The 26,604-nt window shown below is 41.8% G+C and overlaps 1 long non-coding RNA gene across 5 annotated transcripts in view; it reads left to right on the forward strand.

Annotated features, from left to right (window-relative positions):
- Positions 1–26,604, forward strand: part of LOC309799531 — a 66,091-nt gene that overhangs the window by 24,995 nt on the left and 14,492 nt on the right. For all 5 annotated transcript variants that reach the window (XR_014293296.1, XR_014293297.1, XR_014293298.1 and 2 more), the window contains one exon: positions 2,507–2,691. This is a non-coding gene — a long non-coding RNA (uncharacterized lncRNA). The remainder of the gene's footprint in view (positions 1–2,506; positions 2,692–26,604) is intronic.

A 26,604-nucleotide genomic window follows, 5' to 3' on the forward strand; every position in this document is an offset into this window, starting at 1 on the left:
GTGGGTCTCTTGTAGACAGCATATATATGGGTCTTGTTTTTATATCCATTCAGCCAGTCTGTGTCTTTTGGTGGGAGCATTTAATCCTTTTACATTTAAGGTGATTATCGATATGTATGTTCCTATTCCCATTTTCTTAATTGTTTTGGGTTCGTTATTGTAGGTCTTTTCCTTCTGTTGTGTTTCTTGCCCAGAGAAGTTCCTTTAGCATTTGTTGTAAAGCTGGTTGGGTGGTGCTGAACTCTCTCAGCTTTTGCTTGTCTGTAAAGGTTTTAATTTCTCCATCAAATCTGAATGAGATCCTTGCTGGGTAGAGTAATCTTGGTTGCAGGTTTTTCTCCTTCATCACTTTAAATGTGTACTGCCACTCCCTTCTGGCTTGCAGAGTTTCTGCTGAAAGATCAGCTGTTAACCTTATGGGGATTCCCTTGTATGTTATTTGTTGTTTTTCCCTTGCTGCTTTTAATATGTTTTCCTTGTATTTAATTTTTGACAGTTTGATTAACATGTGTCTTGGCGTGTTTCTCCTTGGATTTATCCTGTATGGGACTCTCTGTGCTTCCTGGACTTGATTAACTATTTCCTTTCCCATATTAGGGAAGTTTTCAACTATAATCTCTTCAAATATTTTCTCAGTCCGTTTGTTTTTCTCTTCTTCTTCTGGAACCCCTATAATTCGAATGTTGGTGCGTTTAATGTTGTCCCAGAGGTCTCTGAGAGTGTCCTCACAGTTATTGTCATTCTTTTTTCTTTATTCTGCTCTGCAGTAGTTATTTCCACTGTTTTATATTCCAGGTCACTTATCCGTTCTTCTGCCTCAGTTATTCTGCTACTGATCCCTTCTAGAGTATTTTTAATTTCATTTATTGTGTTGTTCATCATTGTTTGTTTCATCTTTCGTTCTTCTAGGTCCTTGTTAAATGTTTCTTGCATTTTCTCTATTCTATTTACAGGATTTTGGATCATCTTTACTATCATTATTCTGAATTCTTTTTCAGGTAGACTGCCTATTTCCTCTTCATTTGTTAGGTCTGGTGAGTTTTTATCTTGCTCCTTCATCTGCTGTGTGTTTTTCTGTCTTCTCATTTTGCTTATCTTACTGTGTTTGGGATCTCCTTTTTGCGGGCTGCAGGTTCATAGTTCCCGTTGTTTTTGGTGTCTGTCCCCAGTGGCTAAAGTTGGTTCAGTGGGTTGTGTAGGCTTCCTGATGGAGGGTACTAGTGCCTGTGTTCTAGTGAATGAGGCTGGATCTTGTCTTTCTGGTGGGCAGGTCCACGTCTGGTGGTGTGTTTCGGTGTGTCTGTGGACTTATTATGATTTTAGGCAGCCTCTCTGCTAATGGGTGGGGTTGTGTTCCCGTCTTGCTAGTTGTTTGGCATAGGATGTCCAGCACTGTAGCTTGCTGGTCGTTGAGTGAACCTGGGTCTTGGTGTTGAGATGGAGATCTCTGGGAGATTTTCGCTGTTTGATGTTACATGGAGCTGGGAGGTCTCTTGTGGACCAGTGTCCTGAAGTTGGCTCTCCCACCTCAGAGGCACAGCACTGACTCCTGGCTGGAGCACCAAGAGCCTTTCATCCACACGGCTCAGAATAAAAGGGAGAAAAAATAGAAAGAAAGAAAGTAAAAGAAAAGAAAATAAGGTAAAATAAAATAAAGTTATTAAAATAAAAAAATTATTATTAAGAAAAAAAATTTTTTTAAGTTAAAAAAAAAAAAACGGATGGATAGAACCCTAGGACAAATGGTGAAAGCAAAGCTATACAGACAAAATCTCACACAGAAGCATACACATACATACTCACAAAAAGAGGAGAAGGGGAAAAAATAATAAATCTTGCTCTCAAAGTCCACCTCCTCAATTTGGGATGATTCATTGTCTCTTCAGGTATTCCACAGATGCAGGGTACATCAAGTTGATTGACATGCAGGGTACATCAAGTTGATGTGGAGATTTAATCCGCTGCTCCTGAGGCTGCTGGGAGAGATTCCCCTTTCTCTTCTTTGTTCGCACAGCTCCCGGGGCTCAGCTTTGGATTCGGCCCCGCCTCTGCGTGTAGGTCGCCGGAGGACGTCTGTTCTTCGCTCAGACAGGACGGGGTTAAAGGAGCCGCTGATTCGGGGGCTCTGGCTCCCTCAGGCCGCGGGGGAGGGAGGGGCACGGAGGCGGGGCGAGCGTGCGGCGGCGGAGGCCGGCGTGACGTTGTGTCAGCACAAGGCGCGCCCGTACGTTCTCCCGGGGATGTTGTCTGTGGAGCCCGGGACCGTGGCAGTGGCGGGCAGCACAGGCTCCCGGGAGGGGAGGTGTGGAGAGTGACCTGTGCTCACACACAGGCTTCTTGGTGGCCGCAGCAGCAGCCCTAGCGTCCCACGCCCGTCTCTGGGGTCCGCGCTGATAGCCGCGGCTTGCGCCCGTCTCTGGAGCTCCTTTAAGCAGCGCTCTTAATCCCCTCTCCTCACACGCCAGGAAACAGAGAGGGAAGAAAAAGTCTCTTGTCTCTTCTGCAGCTCCAGAATTTTTCCCGGACTCCCTCCCAGCCAGCCGTGGTGCACTAACCCCTTCAGGCTGTGTTCACGCTGCCAACCCCAGTCCTCTCCCTGCAATCCAACCGAATCCCGAGCCTCAGCTCCCAAAGTCAACTTTTGACAACCAAATCTGGACAACAGTTTGACTCATATGTATACAGTAAAATGTAAGTATTTTATTTGATTTGCATATTCTACACATACATCCAGATAGGAAAGTAGACTGGTCAAAATAAGTAGACTAGTTGCAGCCCCAGCTTTCTGAACTCGCAAGATGCATTTTCCCTTTGTCAATTAGCAAGTCATCAGTAGAGCCATGAAAATATCTAGTTCCCTAAAGTTAGTCTTTTTTAAAAGCATCACTCACTGTGCTTTTTCTTTTAATGAATTGTACTCGGTTTTTCAAAGCTTGCATCAAGCTGGTATATTCAACCTAAAATTATGAAAAGAAATCAGCGTCTGCAGTCAGCTATTAGGTAATTATTCATTCTCTTGCTCCTGTCTTTGTCATTTGGGTACTATTCTAGCTTACAGTGGTCGCGCCTACCTGGGCTAGTAAATTGGCTATCAGTGGGTTCCCAGAGCTATGTGTTGTAGTCCCCTTATACACTCCTTTTATTTTATGGTTACTCCATGCCCATGTTCAGACCTGGAGAAACATAGAGTGCTGTGGACATGAATGTCGTATTGTCCTGAGTAATGAAATGAGATCCAGGCAGCACCCCGTGACCAAGAAGGCGGGCATTACCGCAGGTGTGTGATGGCTGCTGGACTCTGGCCGTACATGTATTGAGCCACACACTGGAACTGAAACGGGGGGTCCCTTGAAGTGACTTCTTTGTTTCTTTTTTTAAGAAGGTCGAAAGACGTGAATGAAGGCATACTAGTAACCAAGCATGGTGGTATCGAGCCTAATTAGGAATAGAAAATCACTTCTAAAATCTGTGTCTGTGCATTTTCCTTACTTCATTTGTTTTTATTTCACCCTCATCTGTGATTCATTTGCCTTTCGTCATCTTCCACAATGGCTTCTGCAAGAATATCCGTCTGGAAACCTACAGCGTGGCTTGCACCCACTTCAAACATTGTTTAAAATCTCATTTATTATTTTGTACTGTGGTCTCACTTAAAAGCCAGGTTACTGAGACTGCAGGGCACATACCTTTAATTCCCAGGGTGAGAGGGAGTGGGAGAGGGAGAGGGAGCAAGCCCGAGAGTGTGCCGGGGTGGGCTGAGCTAGCGCTGTGAGACGCCCCACAGCCGACATGCCGGGAAGACAGAATTCAGAAGCCTTACAGGCAACTGAAGTCTCGAGACACAAGAAAACTGGAAACTGCCCAAACCTGGGCTCCATAGAGGATCAAAATGTGATGAAGACCAGGACTGGTATTTGTTTTTTCCAACCAGAGATTAGTTACTTAACGACCACATTCCCAGGATTACAAGGATTTGCCTGAATAGCCAAGGGAACACTTATCTGCAGTAGAATTAGTGAAATGAAGAGATGGGATTCTATGTGAGCTGCCTGTTAGAGGAGACTGTATTTAGAACTTGAAATTAACATTGGGAATAATCATATTAAATTGATACGAGCAGATGAAAGCTATATTAAGTAGGAATTATGTTTTGCTAATTATCTTAAATTTTCAGATACTAAAATCCAGGTGTTTGGGGGAGCCATAGGGTTTAGCATCATTCCTTTAAAGAAAAAAGACCATGTGGGGAGCATCGCAGGCCAGGAGCTTAATCATATTCATTCAGCTCACTTCCTTGCTCCATGCCCAAATAGAAAATAGGCACCTACAGTGGAAAACTGCTTCCGGGCAGGCTGTGCTGCCTTGGACGAGGGGTGGGGGTGCAGCATTCCGTAGGCAGGGGTGTGCTCTGCTGAAGCACGTCCACCCGACACAGTGCAGAAACATTTTGTGAACAGAGGAAAAGCACAGTGATAGCGATTGAACTCACTAATGGTGGAGGTCCTCATACGAGTGGAAAATGAGACAGGATGTTCTGCTGAAGGCCCCCAGTGGCTCCGTAACCTTTAGAGAGCTGGAGGGAGTGAGGATGGCTTTGCATGTAGGGCTGGAGGTTCAGCTGCAATAAATGTAACCTTGTGGTGCAGCTACGGTTCTGTTTCAGACCCTCATTAAGTCACTTCAAGACCTTTCTCGATTTCTGGCGTCACACGCAGATTCCGGGGAGGCTTACACAGGACTCATCTGATCCTCCACAGTGTCTGTGTGCTCGGGGGACACTGAGCTGCCCATCAGCCGGGGCTGTCCCTGGTCATAAATTCAATCCTGGGAGGTCCCTTCAGCTCCCTCTGCCTGCCCTCAGCTCCTGTGCCTCTTTCTTCCACTTCCCCACCACTCTTGGGCACTCAGTAATTGTTCTGCTCGTACACTCACTAGGGCCTGGGGATTTTGTGAGGCTAAGACCTGGGGTGGCCAAGACACGGCACAGAGCCATATTTGTCCCTCTTCCAAATTCTTGCCATTCTCACGGCTGTACCAGGAAGTGTGGTCCAAGTTTCCCCTTCTGAGATCTGTGAAGGTTTTGACCATTCCCCCAGAACAGCGAGCAGGGCCTTTCTCAGAAGCCCATCACTGCCTGCCTCTCCTGCTGGCCTGCCTTGTTGCTTCTCCCAGCCTAGGAGTCTTTTTATGGGCCTCAGGGCAGAAAAGACTTGTTTTCAAGGTCTCCTCTGCCACTGAGTGAGTTTTGTTTTATTTTAATTGTGGTAAAATACACATAACATAAAATTTATCATTTTAACCAATTTTAAGTGGCATTAAGTACATTCTGATGGTTGTGTGACCATCACTGCTCTCCATTTCTAGAACTTCTTCATCTTCCCAAACTGAAACTGTCCCCGTTAAACACTAACTCCCCATTCCGCACCCCCAGCCCCTAGGAATAGCCATTCTGCTTCCTGTCGCTATGAATTTGACTAAGTACATCATACAAGTGGAACTATACAATATATGTCCTTTTGTGTCTGGCTTATTTCACTCAGCATAATGTCTTCAGTGTTCATCCGTGTCGTATCCTGTGTCAGAATGTCCTTCCTTTTTAAGGCTGAATAATATTCCATTGTATGGATGGACCACATTTGCGCGACGATGGACATTTTGGTTGTTTCCGCCTTTTGGCTATCATGAATAGTTCTGCTATGAACACTGTTGTACAAGTATCTGTTTGGGTCCCTGCTTTCAATTTTCAGAGGGGTCTATACCCAGAGGTAGAATTGCTGGGTCATGTGGTAATTCTAAATTTAATTTTTGAGGAACTGCTGTATTGTTTTCCAGAGTGGCTGAATGCACAGGGTTCCATTTTCTCCATATCCTTGCCTGTCAATGAGTTCTAACAGAGGTGCTCTTGGCACTTGGGGTCAGCCCTTCCTTGTCCTGCAGGATTTTCCCCACTTTTTAGCATCCCTGGCCTCACCCACTATTTTCAGATGATGGAATAATGTCCCCGGTTGTTGTGAAAAACATCTACCCCCCAACTAGCATACAACGCCTTTCAAATATCCCCTAAGGGTTGAGAAGAAGCCGCATAGTTAGAACCCCTGGTGCGATGCCTGAAAGCTTTGTCCCTGGAAACTCAGAAACCTGGAAGAGGCTCTTTTTTCTCTGTCTTGCTGTCACATCCCTTCCTTGATTCAATTAGTAAAGAATGAGGTAATTTAATTGAAAGGAAGGGAGAGGAGGAGGAGGGAGGAAAGAGATTACTATTTCAAAATACTGACTCACTACACAAGGATTCCTCATCTTGTTTCCTTTCTTCTCTTGAATAACTACAAATGTTTGTGATCTTTATTTTCTTGTCTAGCCAATTTAGATTTTCCAAAAGGCCCTAGACTTGGCATACAACACGTCCTTCAAAAAAGCATGTGAACTGTATTAATGCAATGAATGCAGTGATAAGTATCACTCCTGTGTGTCTTCTTACTTTAACATGCTCTGTTATACTACTTCACTTTGACACCAGGCAGGTGGGTTTTCCACCCATCAAGCAATTCTGCAGCACCAGCTGGGTTCCTGCACTCTAACTCAATTCTGATAACTGCCTAGCTGGAGAGAGCATCAGGTCGCACAGGTTAAGGGCTGGGTCCTGCAAGACTGCCTGCTCCACTTCAGATGCCAGTCATAAGTGCAGGTTGTCACCTGTGCTTTTGACAAACCAGCCATAAATCAGAGGTGCCCACGACCCCCTCCTTGAGTTCAATTAATTTGCTGCAGTGGCTCACAGGACTCAGAGAAGGATTTTACTTAACTGGATTTGGTAATCTAGCATAAAATGATATAACTCAGGAGCAGCCAGATGGAAGAGGTGTATAGGGCAAGGCCTGGGGAGGGCAAGGAGCTTCCGTCCCTCTCAGAGTGACCCCTCTCCCAGCACGTCCACGTGTCCCTCAACTCTGCAGCTCTCCCAACACCATCCTTGGGGTTTTTTGGAGGCCCCACCACATAGGCAGAATTGATTAAATCACAGACTGCTGGTGATTGATTCGACCCCCTGCCCCTCTTATTATAAATCACAATATCACACCGCTCTTTCCTGGGACGTGATACTGGTTTAGTGACTCGTCTCTAGCTGTAGCTTACCCACAGACGAGTGATCTGCAGGCAGCTGTGACCTGTCAAGTCTGCTGACATCTCATGACCACAGGTAACTCCAGAGACTTTGAATTAAATGATCATTAAGTGTCATCCCTTAAAAACAGTGTGATTGTAGACCGTGACCAGTAAATAATCATAAGAATTCACATATCATCATATGGAGGCGCTACTAGATATTCTAAAATGTAAAGAATTTCTGACTTGTTCCTCTTGATTTAAACTTTGTTTTTATCTTAAACTTTACGTTTTTATTTTCCTACTTTCTAACGTTCAAGTGACCTGCTTCCTTAAGTGGTTAAGGGCTTTGAAGTCAGAGACCTGGCTGCTTTCAGACCAAGGGATTTACTCTCTGAGTCTGCCTCCTCATCCACAAATCTCTGGATTTACGCAGTGATTCAGTTCCTTAAAACTGGTAATGTTTGTTTTTTGGTTTTTTGGGTTTTTTTGCTGTACACAGGCCTCTCACTGTTGTGGCCTCTCCCGTTGCGGAGCACAGGCTCCGGATGCACAGGCTCAGCAGCCATGGCTCACGGGCCCAGCCGCTCCGTGGTATGTGGGATCCTCGCGCACCGGGGCACAAACCCACGTCCCCTGCATCGGCAGGCGGACTCTCAACCACTGCACCACCAGGGAAGCCCCGTTTTTTTTTAATTTAAAAAAAAATTTGTCCTTTATTTTTTAAATTGAGGTATAATTTATGTATAGCATTATATTAGTTTCATATAGTGATTCAATATTTGTATATATTGCAAAATGATCACCACAATAAGTTTAGTTAACATTCATCACCACCATACATAGTTACAAATTTTTTTATATTTAACTATAGTTGATTTACAATGTTGTGTTAGTTTCAGGTATACAGCTTCAGATTCTTTTCCATTATAGGTTATTACAAGATATTGAATATAGCTCCCTGTGCTATAGAGTATATCCTTGTTGTTTATGTATTTTATATAGAGTAATGTGTAGAATTCTATATCCAGCAAAAATTATACCTCAAAAGTATAGGAGAAATATTTTATCAGACAAACAAAAACAGCTGACTCTGCAAGAAATGTTAAAAGAAGTTCTTCTGGGAGAAGGAATATGATAAGGTACAACTTAGATTTATATAAAGAAAGGAAGAACATTAAATAAGGAATTATGTGAGGTAAAATCAAATACTCTTTATTTTTCTTCTCTTTTCTGTTATGGTTTGTCTGTTGAATATAGTTCCCTGTGCTATACAGTAGGACCTCATTGTTTATCCATCCTGTATCTACTAGTTTACATCTACCAACCCCAAACTCCCACTGCATCCCTCCATCACCCTCCCTTCCCCTTGGCAGCCACAAGTCTGTTCTCTATGTCTTTGAGTCTGTTTCTGTTTCATAGATAAGTTCATTTGTGTCATATTTTAGATTCCACATATAAATGATACCATATGGTATTTGTCTTTGTCTAACTTCACTTAGTATAATCTCTCGGTCCATCTGTGTTGCTGCAAATGGCATTATTTCATTCTTTTTTTATGGTTGAGTAGTATTCCATTGTATATATGCACCACATCTTCTTTATCCATTCATGTGTTGATGGACATTTAGATCATTTCCATGTCTTGGCTATTGTGAATAGTGCTGCTGTGAACCCTAGGGTGCATGTATCTTTTTGAGTTATAGCTTTGTCTGGATATATGCCCAGGAGTGGGATTGCTGGGTCATATGGTAGTTCTATTCTTACTTTTTTAAGGAACCTCCATACTGTTCTCCATAGTGGCTGTATCAATTTACATTCCCACCAACAGTGCAGGAGGGTTCCCTTTTCTCCACACCCTCTCCAGCATTTATTATTTGTAGACTTTTTAATAATGGCCATCCTGACCAGTGTAAGGTGATACCTCATTGTAGTTTTGATTTGCATTTCTCTAATAATTAGTGATGTTGAGCATCCTTTCATGTGTCTATTGGCCATCCGAATGTAATTAAATAATGATTAGATTAAATTAATTTTCTAAGGAAAAAAGACAAAGCAAAAGATGCATTCCAGTCGAGAGGAAAAATGTTAGGTATGCCTCCTTACCTTGGTGTATTACATGAACATGAACAGTTAGGCAACAGTTTAAGTGAAAATACGTAACAGTTGAGTTTATAAGTTTTTTTAAATTTATAAAATAAAAAATTTTGAAGTCACTAACAATGCCAGGTGGAGTCACAGGTGACGTTAGCCCAGCCCCATTATTCTAGAGCTTCCTTACAAGAGTCCTTGCCTGCAAAGTCCCTGCACCAAGACATTCTTTAACTTGGGGGCCTTGCTCTGTATTGTTTACAGGCAGTTACTGAGAGAGGAGCTGGGCATCCCTGTCCAACTGAACCTCCATTTGGCTCCTTTATTCTTTGCATAAACTTTCACTTTATCTGTGGGATCCTGAGTTATTCAACAATGTTTGTTACTCCTGGTTTCATCTAAAATTACAGAATAAGTAGTTCCTGAGGAAGCACAGGAATCCATAGAGCCTACTCGCAGGCTATCAGGATAACCTTGGTGTCAACAGACAGGTGGCAACCGTCTGAGAAAACCCTGACTCCTGGCAGGGCTTCAGAAGGACCAGCGAGAAAATCAAAACATTTCTGCAAACGTTATTAAATGTGCTAACTTGAAATCACTGCTTATTTATTTTCAAAGGTTGAACATTTCTTGGTGATTCCCCCACTCAAAATTTCACGTGCATGGGAATCAGATCTAAGGCTAACTTCAAAAGGCTGTTGTGAGGATTAATTGAGGCGGTGTATGTAACCTGCCTTGCCTAATGCCTAGAACTAAATAACCATCCAATAAAAAGCTCTAAAATTGTGATGATGAAGATAATGGTGCCAATAATTCTAACACTGATGTAATTTTTTAAAAGTTGGTTCAAATCGGTAAATACTCAGAAATTCAAGTTTTAACAGACATGTTTGTTTTTCTAAATCACAAATCTCACCTAAACTATGTGCTGTGACGTCGTCATTACCAGCAGGATGTGTTCAGACTCCCCAGCCCAACACACAGAAAGAAGCCTTTAGGATTCAGCTACCATGAACCCCCCTGATTCAGTCAGGAACCCCCGACTGCCTCCTCCAACCCTCCCCCCTCCCCTGCTGCCCAGACATATCAGAATCTTCCGTGTTCCGGTGCCACAGCTGATCCCTGCCCCTTGGCCATCACGCACAGAGCGCCCTTTCCCTCTCTCTCTCTGCCCAGTAAACACTGCCTCATTCTCAGGATCAGTCCCAGGATCTGTTGAGAGCTCTCCTGTCCCTGCCTGCAGGTAGCTCAGCCTCTTCCTCATGGGCACCCCTCCTGTATCTTATAGAAACTTCTCTCTCATCTCTTCTAGCTAGGTGGCTGCAAAATTTATTGCCCGAATAAGGACACTTTTGCAAACGATAGGGAGCTTTTAATTAGTTCATTGGGACTACAGGTGTACAGGGGTCTGCTCTAGGCTAGTAGCATGTGTGGTCATCTTACCATTAGCCACTATTTCATGCATGCGTGTATTGAATCATTATGTTGCACACCTGAAACTAGTACAGTGTTTTTTAAATTTAATTTTTATTTTATATTGGAGTATAGTTGATTTACAATGTTGTGTTAGTTTCAGGTGTACAGCAAAGTGACTCAGTTATACATATATCCATTCTTTTTCAGATTCTTTTCCCATATAGGTTATTATAGAATATTGAGTAGAGTTCCCTATGCTATACAGTAGGTCCTTGTTGATTATCTGTTTTATATATAGTAGTGTGTATATGTTAATCCTAAAATCCTAATTCATCCCTCCCCACCCCCAGCCTTTCCCCTTTGGTAAACATAAGTTTTGTTTTCGAAGTTTGTGAGTCCATTTCTGTTTTGTAAATAAGCTCATTTGTATTATTTTTTTTAGATTTCATATATAAGTGATACCATATTTGTCTGACTTCACTTAGTGTGACAATCTCTAGGTCCATCCATGTTGCTACAAATGGCATTGTGTGTGTGTGTGTGGGGGGGGGGTACGTGGGCCTCTCACCGCCGTGGTCTCTCCCGTTGCGGAGCACAGGCTCTGGACGCGCAGGCCCAGCGGCCATGGCTCACGGGTGCAGGCCCAGCGTCCATGGCTCACGGGCCCAGCCGCTCCGCAGCATGTGGGATCCTCCCGGACCGGGGCATGAACCCGCGTCCCCTGCATCGGCAGGCGGACTCTCAACCACTGTGCCACCAGGAAAGCTCTGCAAATGGCATTTTTTCATTCTTTTTTTATGGCTAATATTCCATTGTATATATGTACCACATCTTCTTTATCCATTCCTCTGTTGATGGACATTTAGGTTGCTTCCATGTCTTGGCTGTTGTAAATAGACCTGCTGTGAACATTGGGGTGCATGTATCCTTTCAAATTCTAGGTTTTGCCAGGTATATGCCCAGGAGTGGGATTGCTGGATCATATGGTAGTTTTTTAAGGAACCTCCATACTGTTCTCCATAGTGGTTGTACCAGTTTACATTCCCACCAACAGTGCAAGAGGGTTGCCTTTTCTCCACACCCTCTCTGGCATTTATTGTTTGTAGACTTTTTTTTTTAACATCTTTATTGGACTATAATTGCTTTACAATGGTGTGTTAGTTTCTGCTGTATAACAAACTGAATCAGCTATACATATACTTACATTCCCATATCTCCTCCCTCTTTCATCTCTCTCCCACCCTCCCTATCCCACCCCTCTAGGTGGTTACAAAGCACCGAGCTGATCTCCCTGTGCTACTCAGCTGCTTCCCACTAGCTATCTGTTTTACATCTGGTAGTGTGTATATGGCCATGCTGCTCTCTCACTCCGTCCCAGCGTACCCTTCCCCCTCCTCGAGTCCTCAAGTCCATTCTCTGTGTCTGCGTCTTTATTCCTGTCTTGCCCCTAGGTTCTTCAGAACCATTTTTCTTTAGATTACATATATATGTGTTAGCATATGGTGTTTGTTCTTCTCTTTCTGACTGACTTCACTCTGTATGACAGACTCTAGGTCCATCCACCTCACTACAAATAACTCAATTTCATTTCTTTTTATGGCTGAGTAATATTCCATTGTATATATGTGCCACATCTTCTTTATCCATTCATATGTCGATGGACACTTAGGTTGCTTCCATCTCCTGGCTGTTGTAAATAGAGCTGCAGTGAACATGGTGGTACATGACTCTTTCTGAATTATGGTTTTCTCAAGGTATATGCCCAGTAGTGGGATTGCTGGGTCATATGGTAGTTCTATTTTTAGTTTTTTAAGGAACCTCCATACTGTTCTCCATAGTGGCTGTATCAGTTTACATTCCCACCAACAGTGCGAGAGTGTTCCCTTTTCTCCACACCCTCTCCAGCATTTACTGTTTGTAGATTTATTGATGATGGCCATTCTGACTGCTGTGAGGTGATAACTCATTGTAGTTTTGATTTGCATTTCTCTAATGATTAGTGATGTTGAGCATTCTTTCATGTGTTTGTTGGCAGTCTGTATATCTTCTTTGGAGAAATGTCCATTTAGGTCTTCTGCCCATTTTTGAATTGGGTTGTTTGTTTTTTTGTTATTGAGCTGCATGAGCTGCTTGTAAATTTTGGATATTAATCCTTTGTCAGTTGCTTCATTTGCAAATATTTTCTCCCATTCTGAGGGTTGTATTTTGGTCTTCTTTATGGTTCCTTTGCTGTGCAAAAGGTTTTAAGTTTCATTAGGTCCCATTTGTTTATTTTTGTTTTTATTTCCATTTTTCTAGGAGGTGGGTCAAAAAGGATCTTGCTGTGATGTATGTCATAGACTGTTCTGCCTGTGTTTTCCTCTAAGAGTTTGATGGTTTCTGGCCTTATATTTAGGTCTTTAACCCATTTTGAGCTTATTTTTGTTTATGGTGTTAGGGAATGATCTAATCTCATACTTTTACATGTACTTGTCCAGTTTTCCCGGCACCACTTACTGAAGAGGCTGTCCTTTCTCCACTGTACATTCCTGCCTCCTTTATCAAACGTACGGTGACCATATGTGCATGGGTTTATCTCTGGGCTTTCTATCCTGTTCCATTGATCTATATTTCTGTTTTTGTGCTAGTACCATACTGTGTTGATTACTGTAGCTTTGTAGTATAGTCTGAAGTCAGGGAGCCTGATTCCTCCAGCTCCATGTTTCTTTCTCAAAATTGCTTTGGCTATTCGGGTTCTTCTGTGTTTCCATAGAAATTTTGAAATTTTTTGTTCTAGTTGTCTGAAAAATGCCAGTGGTAGTTTGATAGGGGATTGCATTGAATCTGTAGATTGCTTTGGGTAGTAGAGTCATTTTCACAGGGTTGATTCTTCCAGTCCAAGGACATGGTGTATCTCTCCATCTGTTTGTATCATCTTTAATTTCTTTCATCAGTGTATTATAATTTTCTGCATATAGGTCTTTTGTCTCCTTAGGTAGGTTTATTCCTAGGTATTTGATTATTTTTGTTGCACTGGTAAATGCAGGTGTTTCCTTAATTTCTCTTTCAGATTTTTCATCATTAGTGTATAGGAGTGCAAGAGATTTCTGTGCATTAATTTTGTATCCAGCTACTTTACCAAATTCATTGATTAGCTCTAGTAGTTTTCTGGTAGCATCTTTAGGATTCTCTGTGTATAGTGTCATGTCATCTGCAAACAGTGACAGTTTTACTTCTTTTCCTATTTGGATTCCTTTTATTTCTTTTTCGTCTCTGATTGCTGTGGCTAAAACTTCAAAACTGTGTTGAATAATAGTGGTGAGAGTGGGAAGCCTTGTGTTATTCCTGATCTTAGAGGAAATGGTTCGTTTTTTCACCATTGAGAACAATGTTTGTCACATATGGCCTTACTGTGTTGAGGTAGCTTCCCTCTTTGTCTACTTTCCGGAGGGTTTTTTATCATAAATGGGTGTTGAATTTTGTCGAAAGCTTTTTCTGCATCTGTTGAGATGATCATATATTTTTTCTCCTTCAATTTGTGAATATGGTATATCACATTGATTGATTTGAACATACTGAAGAATCCTTGCATTCCTGGGCTGTACCTCACTTGATCATCGGGTATGATCCTTTTAATGTGCTGTTGGATTCTGTTTGCTAGTATTTTGTTGAGGATTTTTGCATCTATGTTCATCAGTGATACTGGCCTGTAGTTTTCTTTCTTTGTGACATCTTTGTCTGGTTTTGTTATCAGGGTGATGGTGGCCTCATAGAATGAGTTTGGGAGTGTTCCTCCCTCTGCTGTATTTTGGAAGAGTTTGGGAAGGATAGGTGTTCTCTAAATGTTTGATAGAATTCACCTGTGAAGCCATCTAGTCCTGGGCTTTTGTTTGTTGGAAGATTTTAAATCACAGTTTCAGTTTCAGTGCTTGTGATTGGTGTGTTTATATTTTTTATTTCTTCCTGGTTCAGTCCTGGAAGGTTGTACTTTTCTAAGAATTAGTCCATTTCTTCCAGGTTGTCCATTTTATTGGCATATAGTTGCTTGTAGTAATCTCTCATGATCCTTTGTATTTCTGCAGTGTCAGTTGTTACTTCTTTTTCATTTCTAATTCTGTTGATATGAGTCTTCTCCCTTTTTTTCTTGATGAGTGTAGCTAATGCTTTATGGATTTTGTTTATCTTCTCAAGGAACCAACTTTTAGTTTTATTGATCTTCGCTGTTGTTTCCTCCCTTTCTTTTTCATTTATTTCTGATCTGATCTTTATGATTTCTTTCCTAATTGCTTTAGGTATAAAGTTAGGTTGTTTGAGATTTTTCTTGTTTCTTGAGGTAGGATTGTATTGCTATAAACTTCCCTCTTAGAACTGCTTTTGCCGCATCCCATAGGTTTTGGGTCATCGTGTTTTCATTGTCATTTGTTTCGTGTGTGTGTGTGTGTGTGTGTGTGTGTGTGTGTGTGTGTGTGTGTGGTATGCAGGCCTCTCATTGTTGTGGCCTCTCCTGTTGCAGAGCACGGGCTCTGGACGTGCAGGCTCAGTGGCCATGGTTCACGGGCTCAGCCGCTCCACAGCATGTGGGATCTTCCTGGACTGGGGCACGAACCTGCGTCCCCTGCATCAGCAGGCGGACTCTCAACCACTGCGCCACCAGGGAAGCCCTGTTTCTAGGTATTTTTTGATTTCCTCTTTGATTTCTTCAGTGATCTCTTGGTTATTTAGTAGTGTATTGTTTAGCCTCTGTGTGTTTGTATTTTTTACAGTTTTTTTTCCTGTAATTGTTATCTAGTCTCATAGTGTTGTGGTTGGAAAAGATACTTGATATGATTTCAGTTTTCTTAAATTTATCTAGGCTTGATTTATGACCCAAGATATGGTCTATCCTGGAGAGTGTTCTGTGAGCACTTGAGAAGAAAGTGTATTCTGTTGTTTTTGGATGGAAGGTCCTATAAATATCAGTCAAGTCCATCTTGTCTGATATGTCATTTAAAGCTTGTGTTTCCTTATTTATTTTCATTTTGGATGATCTGTCCATTGGTGAAGGTGGGTGTTAAAGTCCCCTACTATGGTTGTGTTACTGTTGATTTCCCCTTTTATGGCAGTTAGCATTTGCCTTATGTGTTGAGGTGCTCCTGTGTTGGGGGCATAAATATTTACACTTGTTATATCTTCTTGGATCAATCCCTTGATCATTATGTAGTGTCCTTCTTTGTCTCTTGTAATAGTCTTTATTTTAAAGTCTATTTTGTCTGATACAAGAATTGCTTCTCCAGCTTTCTTTTGATCTCCATTTGCATGGAATATCTTTTTCCATCCCCTCACTTTCATTCTGTGTGTGTCCCTAGGTCTGAAGTGGGTCTTTTGTAGACAGCATGTATATACATGTCTTTTTTTTGTATCCATTCAGCCAGTCTATGCCTTTTGCTTGGAGCATTTAATCCATTTACATTTAAGGTAGTTATCGATATGTGTGTTCCTATTACCATTTTTTAAATTGTTTTGGGTTTGTTTTTGTAGGTCTTTTCCTTCTCTTGTGTTTCCTGCCTAAAGAAGTTCCTTTAGCATTTGTTGTAAAGCTGGTGTGGTGGTGCTGAATCCTCTTAGCTTTTGCTTGTGTGTAAATGTTTTAATTTCTCCATCAAATCTGAATGAGATCTTTGCTGGTTAGAGTAATCTTGGTTGTAGGTTTTTCCCTTTCATCACTTTAAAATATGTCCTGCCAGTCCCTTCTGGCTTGTAGAGTTTCTGCTGAAAGATCAGCTGTTAACCTTAATGGGATTCCCTTGTATGTTTTTGTTGCTTTTCCCTTGCTGCTTTTAATATTTTTTCTTTGTATTTAATTTTTGATACTTTGATTACTATGTGTCTTGGCATGTTTCTCTTTGGGTTTATCCTGTATGGGAGTCTCTGCGCTTCCTGGACTTGATTGACTATTTCCTTTCCCATGTTAGGGAAGTTTTTTTGTTTTTTTGTTTTTTTGTTTTTGCGGTATGCGGGCCTCTCACTGTTTTGGCCTCTCCCGTTGCGGAGCACAGGCTCTGGACACGCAGGCTCAGTGGCCATAGCTCACGGGCTCAGCCGCTCCGCGGCATGTGGGATCTTCCCAGACCGGGATACGAACCCATGTCCCCTGCATCGGCAGGCAGACTCTAAACCACTGCGCCACCAGGGAAGCCCCAAGGGAAGTTTTTGACTATAATCTCTTCAAATATTTTCTCAGACCCTTCTTTTTCTCTTCTTCTTCTGGGACCCCTATAATTCGAATGTTGGTGCCTTTAATGTTGTCCCAGAGGTCTCTGAGACTCTCCTCAATTATTTTCATTATTTTTTCTTTATTCTGCTCCCTGGCAGTTTTTTCCACCATTTTTTCTTCCAGGTCACTCATCCGTTCTTCTGCCTCAGTTATTCTGCTATTGATTCCTTCTAGAGTATTTTTAATTTCAGTTATTGTATTGTTCATCACTGTTTGTTTGCCCTTCAGTTCTTCTAGATCCTTGTTAAATATTTCTTGTATTTCCTCCATCCTGTTTCTGAGATTTTGGATCATCTTTACTATCATTACTTTGAATTCTTTTTTTAGGTAGGTTGCCTATTTTGTCTACATTTCTTTGGCTTTGTAGGTTTTTACCTTGCTTCTTTGTCTGTAACATATTTTTTTGTCGTTTCTTTTTTTTTTTTTTTTTTTTTGATGGATGGGGCTGTATTCCTGTCTTACTGGTTGTTTGGCCTGAGGCGTCCAGCACTGGAGTTTGCAGGCAGTTGGATAGAACCAGGTCTTGGTGCTGAGATTAGGACCTCTGGGAGATCTCACTCTGATTAATATCCCCTATGGTCTGAGGTTCTCTGTTAGCCCAGCTGTTTGGACTCAGAGCTCCCACCACAGGAGCTCAGGTCCAACCTCCAGCCTGGGAACCAAGATCCTGCAAGCTGCGTGGCGTGGCCAAAAAAAAAAGAAAAGAAAAAAAGGAGCAGTACAATATCAAGGAATAAAAACAAAATAAAATTAGAAAGGTAAAAAATATATTAGGAAAAATAAAAATATAATTGAAACCACTGCAACAGGGTAAAATAAACCCACAATAGAAAAAAAAAAGGTGTGGGTGGGTGTGTGGGGGGAACAAGCCAGAAGGAGAGAACAGTAACAAAGTATAAAGAATAAAATTAAATTAGAAAAATAAAAGATTAGGAAAAATAAAAATATAAATGAATGAACAGCAATGTATCAACAGGGTAAAACAGAGCCCCAATGTAAAAGAGGAAAAAAGAAGAAAAAAAACCTTGCCTGTGGGGGTGGAGTTTAGGCGGGGTTGGAACTTAGGCAGGGGCGGGGTTTAAGGTGGGACAGGACCTAGGTTGGTGGGGGGGCGACTTTCATGCGTGGGGCGGGGCCTCTGCTTAGGACCTGTGCGCAGAAGGAGAGCCTCTGGAGTGTGGAGTTCCGGAGTTTGGAGGTAGGGCCCTGGGTGAGGGTGTGTGGGTGGGGTTTAGGCCCAGCACGTTGGAGGGGGTCTCAGAGGGGGTCTCCGAATGTAGAGGTGGGGCCCTGGGTGAGGGTGTATGGGCAGGGCTTGGGCTCTGCGCAGCAGGAGGGAGGCTCCGAGGGCAGAGGATTAGGCCTGGGGGCCCAGCAAGCTCCCCGTTGCTTAAGTGGACAGGGGAGGCATTGGCCACGTTCCCTTCTGTTCCTCTGTGCCCCTCCCCCATCACCCCCAGGGTCTCCCCCATTGCTGCTGGACCTCTAACCCATGGGTGGGTCCTGCTGGGTGTAGGAAGTCTTCCCCTCCCCCAGCCACCCCCCTCAGGGGTGCCGGTCCCAGAGGTCCGACCTTTACTTTTGCTCCCCCTTCCCTCCTTCCCACTCCCTCAGGGCCTGTGTGGCTAGAGGGGGCTTTGGTGGGCAGAGGATCAGGCCAGAATCTCAGCAGGCTTTCAGGGGCCCAAGTGGGCAGGGGAAGCCTGGCCATGCTCCCTTTTGATCCTCTGTCCTCCCAATGGTCCCCCAGTTTCCCACTTCAGCATGGATACCTTCCCCTCCCCAGCCTCCCCTCAGGGGCACCAGTCCCGTCCCACCCCACTTCTCCCCTTACACTCCCCCCACACCCCATGTCCTACCCGGTCGCTGGGGGTTCCTCCTGTCCCCTTAGGTATCTGTGGTCCCCCACTGGTGCCTGGTAGGTGCCCTAGTTGTGAGGAGACGTGAATTCTGCATCCTCCTTGTCCGCCACCTTGACTCCACTCTCTGTAGAATTTTTAATGATGGCTATTCTAACTCGTATGAGGTGATACCTCATTGTATTAGTGATGTTAAGCATCTTTTCATGTGCTTTTGGCCCATCTGTTTGTCGTCTTTGGAGAAATGTCTATTTAGATCTTCTGTCCATTTTTTGATTGGGTTGTTTGTTTTTTTGACATTGAGCTGTATGAGCTCTTTGTGTATTTTGGAGATTAATCCCTTTTCGGTCACTTCATTGGCAATATTTTCTCCCATTCTTTGGGTTGACTTTTCATTTTGTTTATGGTTTCTTTTGCTGTGCAAAAGCTTTTAAGTTTAATTAGGTCCCATTTATTTTTGTTTTCATTTTCATTACTGTAGGAGGTGGACCAAAAAAGATACTGCTGCAACTTATGTACTAGGGTGTTCTGCCTATGTTTTCCTCTAAGAGTTTTATAGTATCTGGTCTTACATTTAGGTCTTTAATCCATTTTGAGGTTTTTTTGTGTGTTTATGCTGGTAAGAGAGTGTTCTAATTTCATTCTTTTACATGTGGCTGTCCAGTTTTCTCAGCAGCACTTACTAAAGAGAGACTGTCTTACCTCCATTGTACATTCTTGTCTCCTTTGTCATAGATTAATTGACGATAGGTGCGTGGGTTTATTTCTGGGCTTACTGTCTTGTCCCATTGATGTACATTTCTGTTTTGGTGCCAGTACTATACTGTTTTGATTACTGTAGCTTTGTAGTATAGTCTGAAGTCTGGGAGTTGGATTCCTTCAGCTCCATTTTTCTCTGTCAGGATTGCTTTGGCTATTTGGGGTCTTTTCTGTTTCTATACCCATATTAAAAGTTTTTATTCTAGTTCTGTGAAAGTTGTCATTGGTAGTTTGATAGGGATTGCGTTGAATCTCTAGATTGCCTTGGGTAGTATATTCATTTTGACAGTATTCTTTCAATCACAGCATGTGGTATATCTTTCCATCTGTTTATGTCATCTTCAATTTCTTTCATCAGTGTCTTACAGTTTTCCGTGTACAGGTCTGTTGCCTCCTTAGGTATGTTTGTTCCTAGGTATTTTTTGCTGTTTGATACGATGGTAAATGGCATTGTTTCCTTAATTTCTCTTTCTGATCTCTTATTGTTCGTGTATAGAAATGCAAGAGATTTCTGTGTATTAATTTTCTATCCTGCGACTTAACTGAATTCATTGCTGAGCTCTAGTAGTTTTATGGTGGCATCATTAAGATTTTCTATGTATAGTATCATGTCATCTGCAAACTGACAGTTTTACTTCTTACTTTCCAGTTTAGATTCTTTTATTTCTTTTTTCTTCTCTGATTGCCGTGGCTAGGACTTCCAAAACTGTGTTGAATAAAAGTGGTGAGAGTGGACATCCTTATCTTGTTCCTGATCTTAGAGGAAATGCTTTCAGCTTTTCATTGTTGAGTATGATGTTAGCTGTGGGTTTGTCATATATGGCCTTTATTATGTTGAGGCATGTTTCCTCTCTGCCCACTTTCTGGAGAGTTTTTATCATAAATGGTGTTGAATTTTGTCAAAAGCTTTTTCTGCATCTACTGAGATGATCATAAGTTTTTTATTCTTCATTTTGTTAGTGTGGTGTATCACACTGATTTGCAGATATTGAAGAATCCTTGCATCCCTGAGATAAATCCCACTTGATCATGGTGTATGATCCTTTTAATGCATTTTTGGATTCGGTTTGCTAGTATTTTGTTGAGGATTTTTGCGTCTATGTTCATCAGTGATATTGGCCTGTAATTTTCTTTTTTTGTGGTTTCTTTGTCTGGTTTTGGTATCAGGGTAATGGTGTCCTCGTAGAATGAGCTTGGGAGTGTTCCTTCCTCTTCGATTTTTTGGAAGAGTTTTGGAAGGGTAGGTGTTAACTCTTCTCTAAGTGTTTGATAGAATTCACCTGTGAAGCCCTCTGGTCCTGGACTTTCATTTGTTGGGAGTTTCTAATCACAGTTTCAACTTCAGTACTTGTGATTGGTCTGTTCATATATTCCACTTCTTCCTGGTTCAGTCTTAGAAGGTTGTACCTTTCTAAGAATTTGTCCTTCTAGGTTGTCCATTTTATTGGAGTATAGGTGCTTGTAGTAGTCTCTTATGATCCTTTGTATTGCTGTAGTGTCTGTTGTAAGTTCTTTTTCAGTTCTAATTTTATTGATTTGAGCCCTCTCCCTCTTTTTCTTGATGGGTCTGGCTGAAGGTTTATCATTTTGTTTATCTTTTCAAAGAACCAGCTTTTAGTTTCATTGATCTTTTCTATTTTGTCTCGATTTCATTTATTTCTGCTCTGATCTTTATTTCTTTCCTTCTACTAACTTTGGGCTTTGTTTGTTCTTTTTTCTCTAGTGGCTTTAAGGTTAGATTGCTATAAACTTCCCTCTTAGAACAGCTTTTGCTGCACACCATAGGTTTTAGATCATCTTTTTTTGCATTTTCATTTGTCTCTAGATATTGTTTGATTTCCTCTTTGATTTCTTCAGTGATCCATTTGTTGTTTAGTAACATATTGTTTAGCCTCCACGGGTTTGTGGTTTTTTACAGTTTTATTCTTGTAGTTGATTTCGAATCTCATAGTGTTGTGGTTGGAAAAGATGCTTGATATGATTTCAGTTTTCTTAAATTTACTGAGGCTTGCTTTGTGGCCCAGCATGTGATCTATTCTGGAGAATGTTCCATGTGCACTTGAGAAGAATGTGTATTCTGCTGCTTTCGAATGGAATGCTCCATAATTAAGTCCATCTGGTCTAATGTGTCATTTAAGGCCTGTGTTTCCTTATTGATTTTCTGTCTGGATGATCTGTCCATTGATGTAAGTGGGCTGTTAACGTCCCCCAGTATTATTGTGTTACTGTCAATTTCTCCTTTTATGGCTGTTAATATTTGCCTTATATATTGAGGTGCTCCTATGTTGGATGCATATATATTAACAATTGTTATATCTTCTTGGATTGATCCTTTGATCATTATGAAGTATCCTTCTTTGTGTCTTGTAACAGTCTTTATTTAAAAGTATATATTGTCTTATATGAATATTGCTATCCCAGATTTCTTTTGATTTCCATTTGCATGGAATAGCTGTTCCATCCTTTCACTTTCACTGTGTATGTGTCCCTAGATCTGAAGTGGGTCTCTTGTAGACAGCATATATATATGGGTCTTGTTTTTGTATCCATTCAGCCAGTCTGTGTTTTTTAGTTGGAGCATTTAATCTGTTTACATTTAAGATAATTACCGATATGTATGTTCTTATCGCCATTCTGTTAATTGTTTTAGATTTGTTTTGTAGGTCTCTTTTCTTCCCTTCCTCTTTTCTTCTCTTCACTTGTGATTTGATGACTATTTAGTGTTTGGATCGCTTTTTCTTTTTTGTGTGGGTATCTATTGTAGATTTTTGGTTTGCAGTTACCATGAGGTTTGATATAGCCGTCTTTATATATACAAGATTGTTTTAAGTTACTGGTCTCTTAATTTCAAATGTGTTTGTACTGCCCTCACGATTGCTGCTTTTGAGATCATATTTGTTTGTGGATGATTTCCTACCTTTACGGTGTGTTTGCCTTTACTGGTGAGCTTTCCCATTCGTAATTTTCTTGTTTCTACTTGTAGCCTTTTCTTTTCCACCTAGAGAAGTTCCTTTAGCATTTGTTGTAAAGCTGGTTTGGTGGTGCTGAATTCTCTTAGCTTTTGCTTTTCTGTAAAGCTTTTGATTTCTCCATTGAATCTGAACGAGAGCCTTGCTGAATATTCTTGGTTGTAGGTTTTTCTCTTTCATCACTATAAATACATCCTGCCACTCCCTTCTGGCCTGCAGAGTTTCTGCTGAAAAGTCAGCTGATAACCTTATGGGGATTCCCTTGTATGTTATTTGTTGCTTTTCCCTTGTTGATTTTAATATTTTCTCTTTGTTGTTTATTTTGTTATTTTTGGTTAATATGCGTGTCGGCATGTTCCTGCTCGGGTTTATCCTGTATGGGACTCTCTGTGCTTCCTGGACTTGAGTGTTTCCTTTCTCATATTAGGGAAGTTTTTGGCTATAATCTCTTCAAATATTTTCTCATGCCCTTTCTCTCTCTTTCCTCCTTCTGGGACCCCTATAATGCAAATGTTGGTGCATTTAATGTTGTCCCAGAGGTCTCTTAGGCTGTCCCCATTTCTTTTCATCCTTTTTTCTTTATTCTGTTCCACGGTAGGGATTCCCACCCATCTGTCTTCCAGCTCAGCTCTTCATTCCGCTGCCTCATTAATGCTGCTATTGATTCCTTCTGGTATATTTTTCATTTCAGTTATCGTATTGTTCATCTCTGTTTGTTCTTTAAATCTTCTTGCTCTTTGTTCAACATTTCTTGTATCTTCTTGGTCTGTGCCTCCATTCTTTTTTCGAGATCTTGGATCACCTTTACCATCATTATTCTGAATTCTTTTTCAGACAGATTGCCTGTCTCCACTTCACTTCATTGTTCTTCTGGCATTTTATCTTGTTCCTTCATGTGGAACATATTTCTCTGCCATCTCATTTTGTCTAACTTTCTGTGTTTGTGGTCTCCGGTCTGCAGGTTTCAGGATTGTAGTTCCTCTTGCTTCTGGTGTATGTGCCCTGGTGGGTGAGGTTGGTCCAGGGGCTTTTGTAGGCTTCCTGGTGTGAGGGACTGATGCCTGCCCACTAGTGGGTAGAGCTAGGTCTTGTCCCTCTGGTGGGCAGGGCCATGTCAAGGGTGTGTTTAGGGGTGGCTGTGGGCTCAGGACATGACTTTAGGCATCATGTCTGTTGATGGGTGGGGCTGTGTCCCCCCACCCCTGTTGGTTGTCTGGCCTGAGGCATCCCAGCACTGGAGCCTGCAGGCTGTTGGGTGGGGCCAGGTCTCGGTGCAAAAATGGTGACCTCCAGGAGAGCTCACGCCTATGAATATTCTCTGGGGCCTCCACCACCAGTGTCCTTCCCCCCGCAGTGAGCCACGGCCAGTCCCTGCCTCCAGGACCCACAGGTAGTTCTGGCCCAGGCTCCTGTGGAGTCACTGCTTTGCCCTGGGTCCCCGTGCACGTGAAACCTTGCGTGTGCCCTCCAAGAGTGGAGTCTCTGTTTCCCCCAGTCCTGTGGAGCTCCTGCACTCAAGCCCTGTTGGCCTTCAAAGCCAAATGCTCTAGGGGCTCCTCCCAGGCTGGGGAGCCTGACTTGGGGCTCAGAACTCTCACTCCTGTGGGAGAACCTCTGCAATATAATTATTTTCCAGTTTGTAAGTTGCCCACCTGGTGGGTATGGGATTTGATTATATCGTGAAAGTGCCCCTCCTACCATCTTGTGGCTTCTTCTTTGTCTTTAGGTGTAGAATATCTTTTGGGGTGGGTTGCAGTCTTTGTTACCACTGGTTGTGAGCAGTTAGTTGTGGTTTTGGTGTTTTCATGAAAGGAGGTGAGGTCAAGTCCTTCCACTCCACTATCTTGTCTCCACCTCCAATCTGAAACTAATATAATGTTATATGTCAGTTATATCTCAAAAAAACATATTCAGTAACCCACTTTACTTCCTAATTTATTTGGCTGTCTCACCTACTAGACAGTAAGTTCCTGGCTGACAGGAATGGGTTTCTCTCCTTTGGCATCTGAACACCCTGTGTCTGGCACAGTGCCTGGCACAAAATACATACTCAACTGAGGTCTGCTGAACACATGCATGATTGATAGATGAATTAATGAACTAATTAAATAGTGGCTAATATTTTTAGAATTGTTTTTGGTTAAACAATCGTTTTCCTGGTAACACTGCAAAGGCTAACTAATTTCCCCTTAAAATGGTTCATTAAGTCTTCAATGTTCTGTAACCAAAAGCTTGAACTTATGATATAAGCATAATTTTTGGCATGTAAATTTATCAGCACTTGTTTAATCGTACAATTGAGTCTCACCTGGTGTGATGGTTAATTTTTATGTGTTAACTTTACTGGCCCAAGGGGTGCTCTGACATTTGGTCAAACATAATTCTGGGTGTATGTGTCTGTGAGGGGGGTTGTGAATGAGATTCGTGTTTGAATCAGTAGACTGAGTAAAGGGGGTGGCCCTCCCTAATGTGGATGGGCCTCATCCAACCAACTGAAGGTCTGAATGGAACAAAAAAGGCTGACTTTCCTGTCTGAGAGGGAACTCTTCCTGCCTGACTGCCCCTGAGCTGAGACATCAGTTTTTTCTTGCCTTTGGACTAAAACTGAAACATCAGCTCTTCTTGGGTGTCAGAACTGCTGGTTTTCAGACTAAAATCCTACCATCAGTTCTTCTGGTTCTCAGGCCTTCAGATTCAGTCTGGAGCTACATCAGTTCCCCTGCATCTCCAGCTTGCTGACTACAGATCTTGTAGTCTCAGCCTCCATAATCACCTGAACCAGTTCTTTGCAATAAACTCATGTATACACGTGCACGCGCGCGCACACACACACACACCCTACTGGTTCTGTTTCTCTAGAGAACCCTGACTAGTACACCTGGCAAAAGGAAATCTAATTTTGTCAGGTTCAGCCATGAAGTATCACAAAGCTTCACATAAAAATAACACTTCTAAAGCTGACATACTGGAGCTGTAACTTGTAGAGGAAATCATACATGATAAAGATAAAATATCTGTGAACATGTCTCTTATTAGCTAGCCAAGTGTTAGACATTGAATTTTATTTTCCTCCTTAAAAGACTCTTTCATGGTAAATTTACCATATAACAAATGAAACCTCTTTCTGAAATTAAGGGAGAAACAGGTAAGCAAAGGAAGAAGCAGAGGTAGAAAGGAGTCAGTATGATTCTCACTTTAAGGTCATTCCCCTCCCTGACTCCCCCAGAAGTTAGTACCTCTCATGTGTCGGGGCTGCACAGGCTACCAGGGTGACCATTGCACTATATTGACCAGGCAGTCCATTCCAAAAACTGTTTTGCCTGATTTTTTAAACTCTGAAATGGCCATTAAAATTTTTTAATTGAATTAAATACTCATTTGAGTATAAAACAGTGTGCGTGGGGTGTGAGGATTGGTAGAAGCTTAAGAGGAGACTGTCTCGGTTTTCCTGCTGAGCTGCCCCGTGGATAGGGAGATTCTCATACAGAATCCAGGTCAGCGTGCTGAACCACAGTCAAGAAACCAAGAAGAGTCAAAGCCTTTTTTAAACCTCCAAGCCAAAAATGCATTGTTTTCCCCCCGTGCACCCAGTATTTATTAAGAACTGAGTATGTGTTGGACATTGTAGAGGGTGATTTTAATTCTTTGCCTTCAAATAAACCTGGAATTTATTCCCATAAGTCAATCAGATGATTTTATCCTAACTCGGTCTATACTGCATTTCTAATCTCAGTATCCAGAACTAGTGGACTTTAAAATCTTGGTGCATAGTCAATATTATTTCATCACATGAACTGAGCTGCTGTTTTTCTTTTAATTTTCAAAATATATGTAATATTTTCAGCTTTTATTTCTTTATAAATACCTAACCTTCAAAGGTTAAAAATCATCACACTTTTGACATTTTAATCTTACCCTTTGATATTTGGGGGAAAATATGTTTAAAGTCTGTTGCTCACAGAGGTTTCTTTTAATGCTTTGTTTCCTAGAGTCCACTGATAATTTCATGAGATTTGTTCATTTTAGTCACTTTTTGGTACTAAACTATGAACATATCTCACTTTTAAAAACTATTAAATAAAACTTATATTACATGGCTATTAGGATGATTGTTTCTAAAAGTTCACATAATGCTAAAAAGCAACAAATCAAGGTACCAAATCCAGATAATTTC

This window comes from Mesoplodon mirus (assembly GCF_964341445.2).
Source record: "Mesoplodon mirus genome assembly, chromosome: 1".
NCBI classification, from domain to species: Eukaryota; Metazoa; Chordata; class Mammalia; order Artiodactyla; family Ziphiidae; genus Mesoplodon; species Mesoplodon mirus.